General features: G+C 38.3%; 1 protein-coding gene across 2 annotated transcripts in view; it reads right to left on the bottom strand.

Annotated features, from left to right (window-relative positions):
* Positions 1–8,140, bottom strand: part of Tango6 (transport and golgi organization 6 homolog) — a 206,028-nt gene that overhangs the window by 131,742 nt on the left and 66,146 nt on the right. The gene's annotated exons all lie outside the window — the stretch shown is intronic.

The raw sequence follows: 8,140 nt of genomic DNA, 5'->3' as shown, positions 1-8,140 counted from the left end.
AAAAACAAAAAAAAAAAAAAAAAAAAAAAGCCAGAGGAACAGGGATTTAGCTCAGTGGTGCCACCACCTGCCTCGCAAGTACAAGGTCCCAAATTCCATCCCTGGTACCAAAAGGAAAAAAAAGAAAAAAAAGCCAGAGGACTGGGATTTAGCTCAGTGGCAGTGTGCCCATCTCACAAGTGCAAGGTCCTGAGTTTGATCCCAGGTCCCAGAAAAGGGGGAAAAAGAAGTCAGTATGGGGAAAAAAATGAGAACCAAGATCTGTCATGTAAGGGTACAAGATCCCAGTGATGAATGTAACTGTGCTGTATATTTAAAAAGTACCACTAAACTCATTAAGATTTAAAAAAAAAAACAACCCCAGGCTCTAGAACCTACATTCTTATTCAATACCCTACGTGGTCTCACTGAAATAAATAAAGGTGGGTGATCTAAAGTCTCAAATCAACCGGGGCTACACAGTGAGTTCCAGAGCAGTCTGAACTACACAGTGAGACTCTGTCTCAATAAAACAAAAACAAAAAAAGGTCATTGAGTGCCTCTTGGTACCAAGACCTTTACCTTCTTTCTTAAGCATTTCAAGTGGGACTATCTTATTATCTACAATCCATATGACCTCTTTCTCATTATTATTTTATACAATGATTTCTTCTAACAAAAAAAGGTAAAAAGATCAATGAAACAAAACAAAGAGCCCAGAAATAGACCAACATACATACTAGTGAACTGATCTTTGAAAAAGAAGCATGGATAATGCAGTCAAAAAACAGTCTTTTCAATATATAATGCTGGGATAAGTGAGTATCTATATATATAAAAATGCATGGAGATACAGACTTTACACCTTTTGTAAACATTAATTCTAAATGGGTCATAAACCTAATATAAAATGAAAAACTATAAAATTCCCGCATGATAACACAGTGGTACATCTATATGACCTAGGGTATAGTGACAACTTTTTTTTTTTCCCCAGTACTGGGGACTGAACCTAGGCCCTTCACACATCCCCAGTCCTCGCCCCACCACCTTTCTGGAGAGAGGGTCTCACTAAGTTACTAAATTGGCAGGCTGGGCTCAAACTTGCACTCCTCCTGCCTCAGTCTCCCAGAATGTTAGGATTACAGGCATGTGCCACCACACTCAGCAATTTTTAAAATATAACAAAAAAAGATATAATCTGTGAAAGAAATAATTGATAAGCTAGACTTTATTAAAATTAAAAGCTTCAGGGCAAAGGATTTAGCTCAGTGGTTCCACCACCTGTCTTACAAGCACAAGGACCCAAGTTCCGATCCCTGGTACCAAAAAACAAACAAACAAAAAAATCAAATTAAAAGCAAAAGGAGCCAGGCCTGATGGCACACGCCTATAATCCAACACTCGGGAGCCTGAAGCAAGAGGATCGCTGTGAGTTCAAGACCACTCTGGGCTACATAATGAGTTCCGGGTCAGTCTCAACTACACAGTGAGACCCTGTCTCAAAAAACAAAAAACAAAACAAAACAAACAAAAAAGCAAAAGATATTTTCAAAAAATGAGAAATAAGCCACAGCCTGGCAGAAAATATTTACATAAAACCTAGTCATAAAAGGACAGTTAATCAAAAATAGTGAACATGGGTGGGGATGTCTCACTGGTTCCACTGTCTGCCTCACAAGCTCAAGGTCGCGAGTTTGATCCCTGGTACAAAAAAACAAAAACAAAAACTGCCAATCTGTCTGCTACAGTAAATTTTCTGCTGTTCTACATGTTCAGTATTTTTTTTTGGTACCGGGGATTGAACTCAGGACCTTGAGCTTATGAAGCAGGCGGCGGAACCACTGAAACAAACCCCCGGCCTGGCAGTTTTTTTTTTTTTTAAATAAAACTAAACATGTTCTTACAATCTAGCAATCTAATAATCTTGCTCCTTGGTATGAACCCAAATAAACTGAAAACTTTCATCAACACAAAAAACCTGTACATGGATGTTTATAGAAGCTCTAGCCATATTTGGCAAGATTTGTTTCATAAATGAATAAACACCAAAATAACAGAATACTATTCATCAGTTTTAAAAAATCTATCAAGCCATGAAAATACACAGAAGCTTAAATGCATATACTGTGTGAAACAATCCAATGTGAAAAGACTAGATAGTATACAATTCCAATTACATGGTATTTTAGAAAAGGCAAAATCATAGAGGAAATAAGATCTGTTTCCAGGTGCTAGAGGGAGGGAGGGATATAGTAGCAGAGAATCAAGGGTTTTTAGAACAGTGACACTATTTTGAATGATACTAAAATGGTGGATACATGACATCATAGATTGTCAAAATCCAGACTTGGGCTAAGGTGTAGCACCATGGTAGAATGTTTGCCTTGCACATGTGAGGCCCTGGGTTCAATGCTTAACACTGGAAAAACCAAAAGTAACAACAACAACAACAAAACTTACTAGTAACTTATTAGTTACTCTGGGATTCATTTCATTCAACTGGTCAAAATTGCTAATCACCAGGCAGGTAGGTGGATTTTGAACCAAATGGTTTACAAGACAATTAAAACTATGCATTCTTTCAGCTTTATAAGCCCACAGATGCCCCACTTTGAAAATAATCAGGGAAATCTGACTACAGGTGCTACTTATTCATAAACACTTGAAATTTTTTTTTGAGGTATAAAGTAATATTCACTTAACTGGTAGAGGAAAAAGCTGAATTACCAAGTAGTTATTTCTCCAGGCTCACCAAGGGCCACTATCAAAACTGAAGACTGACTGTGATGTCAGTCTACTACTTTTCAACATGGATCTCATATTGAGATCTCAGAACTTTAATAGCCTTATAAAGCATTTGCTCTCTTCACTAAGGTGCCTCTTCCAGCCGTTCCTAAAGCCCACAGGCACATTGCAAGAGTGGCTGAGCAGCACCATGGTCTTGTTTCTCTGGATGCAGGTCAGCTGCCCAGAGTTCAAACTACTGTCAAAAAATGCTTCCTCAGTAGCAAGGAGGGCAGCATGCTGGGCTCATTCTACCTAGTCCAGGCCCTCATGGCAGGGCTAGTTGCCACATCGTCATTCTGAGCTACAGCTGCCATGCCAGTACCCAGGTCCATTAGCTCAAGGCTAAAGGCTGTCATTTCCTGGTGGGACTTAAGAGAGAAGAATGAGTAGTGGATCTTCTTCGCTGATTATCCTGAAGCTGAGGAGGGAATGAACACACATGGCCCAGGGACTCATAAGACTGGCAAAAGCCAGGCAGTCAGTTCTTGAGTTCTTTTTTTTTAGATGTTTGTCCTCTGTCTGAGGAATAGCTAGCAAATATTTTTTTCCCATTTGGTAGGTTGTCTCTTCTCTCTGTTGGTTGTTTCCCTTGATGTGCAGAAGCTTTTTAATTTGATATGATCCTGTTATGGTTTGTATCTAAACGTCCCCCTACAGCCTCCTGCACTCATACGTGGGGCTTTTGGCAGGTGGCTGGATTGGGATGTGTGATGCTAGACTTGAGTGTGTGATACTGGGATTAAGGGTATGTGATAAATAAATTGGTTTAGCATAGATCTGGGTGTGGTACCACCCAAAAGGCTTGTGTCCTGAATGGGATAAAAAAGAAAGGGAAACTTGCCTCACTGCTTGCTGCCTCCAGCCTATTCTGCGTGGATTGCTTCTCCTCTGTGATGCCACTCTGCCTTAGAGACAGCTAACTATGGACTGAAACCTCTAAGAACTATGAGCCAAAACAAACCTTTCCTTCTTTAAGTTGTGGGTTTTAGGTATTTTGTTCCAGCAATGAGAAAAATAACTTAAGACAGATTTCATTTGTTGATTCGCAGTATTATTTCTTATGCCACTGGGGTTCTGTTCAGAAAGTCCTTGCCAACATCTATATCTCCCAAGTTTTATCTATTTAATCTTCCAGCAGATTATTTTAATATCTGTCTTTCATCCATTTAGATTTTAGTTTAGTACATCGTGAGATATAAGGGCTAGACTTAATCTTCTGCATGTGAATATCCAATTCTTCCAGCATCATTTACTAAAAAGGCTACCTTTCTTCCAGTGTATGTGTTTGGCCTCTTTGCCAAAGACCAAATAGTTGAATGTGTCTGGGGTAGTTTCTGCTTCACTATTCTGTCCCATGGATCCACATTTCTGATGTGCCACCATGCTGTGTTGGGAGCCATTTGAGGCCTCAATGGTCTCATGATGTTGTGATGCTCAAAGGCAGGATTACATCAGCATAAAATCCCTGTGAACTCAGGATTATTGCCACCCTCTGAGACATCTGATATTCCCTATGAACCAACCCAATAAAAAGTAGCAAGCTTGGGGTTTCTGTCTTTGCCTGATCCAAGGCACTGACTTCCTGCCCCCTCATACTTGAAATTATGCAAGTCTTTATTGTCTTTTTTTCTTTAGCTCTCACCATCTCCCTTTCTAGGCAGTCAAAGGATGGACTGGCATCCAATAATGTTGTCTGTGTATTTTTTAAATCACTGTAGCTTTATAATGTAACTTCAAGTCTGAGATTCCGATGCCTCCTGCTTTGCTATAGTTACCCAGAATTGCTTTTGCTATTCTGGGTCTCTTCTGGTTCCATATAAATTTCTAGATTTTTTTTTTTTTCTAGATCTGTGAGGAATAATGTGGGTATTCTGATTGAAACTGAATTAAATCTACGTATCAGTTTTGGAAGTATAGCTATTTTGACTATATTAGTTCTGCCTATCCAGGAGGATGTCCTTTTCCATCTTTTTTTTTTTTTTTCAGAGTAATGTAATTTTCATGTGGAGATCTTTCACTTCCTTGGTTAATTCTAAGTACATAATTTTTCTTGATGCTATTATGAATGGTATTGTTTTCCTAATTTCTTCCTCAGTGAGTTTATTCATATTCTCTCTGTCCCCCCGCCCCCTCCCGTTTCCACAAGGTCTCACTATGTAGCTGAGGCTGGCCTTGAACTCACTATGTAATCTAGGCTGGGCTTAAACTTGTGGGAATCTTCCTGCCTCAGCCTTCCAAGTGCTGGGATCACAGGTGTGTGCCACCACACCTGGTCTTATAGGAACAGTATGGATTAAAAGTTTTATTAGTACATTTTTGCAGTTCATGATATTGATGCTTGTCTATTTTGTATCCTGCTACCTTATTAAATTTGGTAATTTTTCCTCATTGAGTTTCTAAATTTGCTTATTAATTCTAAGAGTCTTTTCATGAAATTTTTTGAGTCTCGCAGGTATAGGATTATGTCATTTGAAAAAAACGATACTTTGACATCATCCTTCCCTTTATGTATCCCTTTTACTTGGTTCTCTTGCCTGATTAATCTGGGTAAAATTTCAAGGACTATGTTGAATAGGAGGTAGTGATAGTGGACAACCTGTGCCTGAATTTAGAAAGAAGGTTTTCAGTTTTTCTCCATTTAATATGATGTTGCCAATAGGGAGGTCATTAATGGCTTGTATCAAATTGAGATAAGACCCCTCTTACCCATTTTTTTGAGGGTTTTTAATCATGAATATTGGATTTTATCAAAGGCTTTTTCTGCATCTGTTGAGATGGTCATGTGAATTCTTTCCTTGCTTCTGTTTACATAATAAGTTACATTTATTAATTTGAGTATGTTGAACCATCCTTGCATCCCTGGCATGAAGCCCACTTGGTCATGGTGTATGATCTTTTCTGAAGATTTGCTGCATTCCGTTTGGCAATATCCTGTTGAGGATTTTTGCATCCACGCTCATTAGAGAGACTGGCTTGCAGTCTACTTTGTTAGTTGGATTCTGCTCTGGTTTTAGCTGTCAAGAATGATTCCGGGAGTATTCCTTCCCTCTCAGTTTCATTAAATAGTTTGAAAAGTACTCGTGTTAGATCTTTTTAAAATTCTTATAGAATTCTGCTGTAAATCTATCAGACCCTGGGCTTTCCTGGCTTAGCAGATTTTTAAATTATTTCAATGTCATTGCCTGAAATTCAAGATTTTCAAGTCTTCTTGGTTCAGTTTGGTAGTCTATATGTATCTAGGAATCTTTCTATTTCTTCTGAATTCTCCAATTTTGGGGGAGGGTACCAGAGATCAAATTCAGGACTTTGAGCTTGCAAGGCAGGTGCAATGCCACTGAGCTAAATCCCTGGCCCTCTCCAATATTTTGACATAGAAGCTTATGATGTAGTTGTTAATCATTTTCTGGATTTTGGCAGTGTACAGTGACTTCACCCTTTTAATTTTTAATTGCATTATGTCTTTTCTTTCTGTTTTTTGTAAGACTGGCTAAGAGTTTGTCTATTTTGGGTATTCTTCACAAGAATCAATATTTTCATTGATTCTTTGTGCATGCATGCATGTGTGTGTGTGCTTTAGTCTTCATTTTATTGATTTTTGGTATGATCTTTATAATTTCCTTCCTTGTCCAAGCTCTGGACTTGGATTGCTTCTTTACATTTTTTTTCTAGGGCCTTGGTGTGCATCATTAGTTTATTTATTTGGGCTCGTTTTGTTTTTCTGATGTGGGCATTCACAGGTATAAACTTCCCTCATAGGACTATATCCACTGTATCCCATAAATTCTGCTATGTTGTACTGACATTATCATTTAATTCTAGAACTGTCTTATTTCTTCTTTAATTTTTTTCTGTGACCCACTGATTATTCAAGCATGTGTTGTTTAGTTTCTATATGTTTGCATAGTTTCTGTGGTTTCTTTTACTATTGATTTCTAGTTTCATTCCACCATGATCTAAGAAAATGCACAGGATAATTTTGACTATTTTGCATTTGCTTAACCATACTTTATTAACTAGTATGTAGTGTATTTTGGAGAAAGTACCATGTGCTGCCAAAAAGAATGTATAGTTGGTTGTTGTTTGTTGCACAGACTGTGGGGCAATGTGCTGGGCATCAGTGGCAGCGTGGGCAGGCGGGGCCTGATTTCTAAGGGTTTTTTATTTTTTTATTTTTGCCAGCTAGGGAAATCTGACAAAGATTTAGGTTACCTAGAGGATAACCAAGCAAAGCATGTGAAAACACTGACAAGTGTAGCTCTCCTTTTCCCCTAAAGACACATGACTAACATTCACAACACACCCAAGGGTGTAACCAGATCTGAAAGTTGCTTACTTCTCAAGAGAGGAGTGTTTTTAAACCTTCTGATGCTTATTCCCTTTGATAAACAAAAGAAAACAAAAATTCATAACTCCTTAGTTAGAAATACATTTTTTCTTCCTTGCTTTTATTCTGCTTTCATTTATCCCTCCAACCAAAACTATTTACTAAAATTGGTAAAAATAGCTGGGCACGATGGTGCATGCCTATAATTCCAGCTCTGGGAGGCAAGAAGATTACAATTTGAGCTCAGCTTAGGCAATTTAGCAAGGCCCTATCTCAAAATAGAAAATTTTTAAAAAGGGATTGGGATGTAGTTCAGTCTGAAGGTACTGGGTTCAAACTACTGTACTGAAGAAAAAAATAAGGGGATTTGGGGGACAGAAATAGAAGACATCTGTGAAATAGACTACTTGAGGGGCAAAACAACAGTTAAGAATGATTGAAGTTCCATTTATAACTTGAAATCGTGGCTCACAGAGTGCCCAACACCAGTCCAATGAAGAATAGAAAGAATTGCATCCCAGCATAGAAATGAGTCAATCAATTCACCTTGTTGCATGCAAGATTTCAGCTGGTTCTCTCTCTCTTCCTTTCCCCTATTCTGCAGATACCTCTAGCTTGCATACCACTATTCCCCCTCCAGTCTCTAGTAAATGCTATAATTCCTGATATATAAGTCAACTACATCTAAAACACGTTTTTTTTTTTTTCTTTCAATACTGAGTATTGAACCCAGGTCCTCCTGCATGCTATGCAAGCACTCTACTGCTAAACTACATCTGCAACCCTTTTTCTTTTTCTTTATTTTATTTTATTTTTTGGTACTGGGACTTGAACTCTGGTCCTCGTGCTTGCAAGGCAGGCAGCAGCACCACTAAGCTAAATCCCCAGCTGATTTTTCAACAGGTCTAAACAGATTGTCCAGGCTGTCCTAGAACTTGTGATCCTCCCCTAGCCTCCAGAGTAGGGATTACAGACCTGCACCACTAGAATCAGCTTCAGGGTATTATTTTTTCTTTTTTATTATTCTTTTTTTTTTTTTTTTTTTTT

This window comes from Fukomys damarensis, unplaced genomic scaffold, assembly GCF_012274545.1.
Source record: "Fukomys damarensis isolate Sample0158 unplaced genomic scaffold, DMR_v1.0_HiC HiC_scaffold_32, whole genome shotgun sequence".
In the NCBI taxonomy this organism is placed as follows: domain Eukaryota; kingdom Metazoa; phylum Chordata; class Mammalia; order Rodentia; family Bathyergidae; genus Fukomys; species Fukomys damarensis.
Note: the sequence above shows the minus strand (reverse complement) of the source record. Positions and strands in the feature narration are given on the sequence as shown.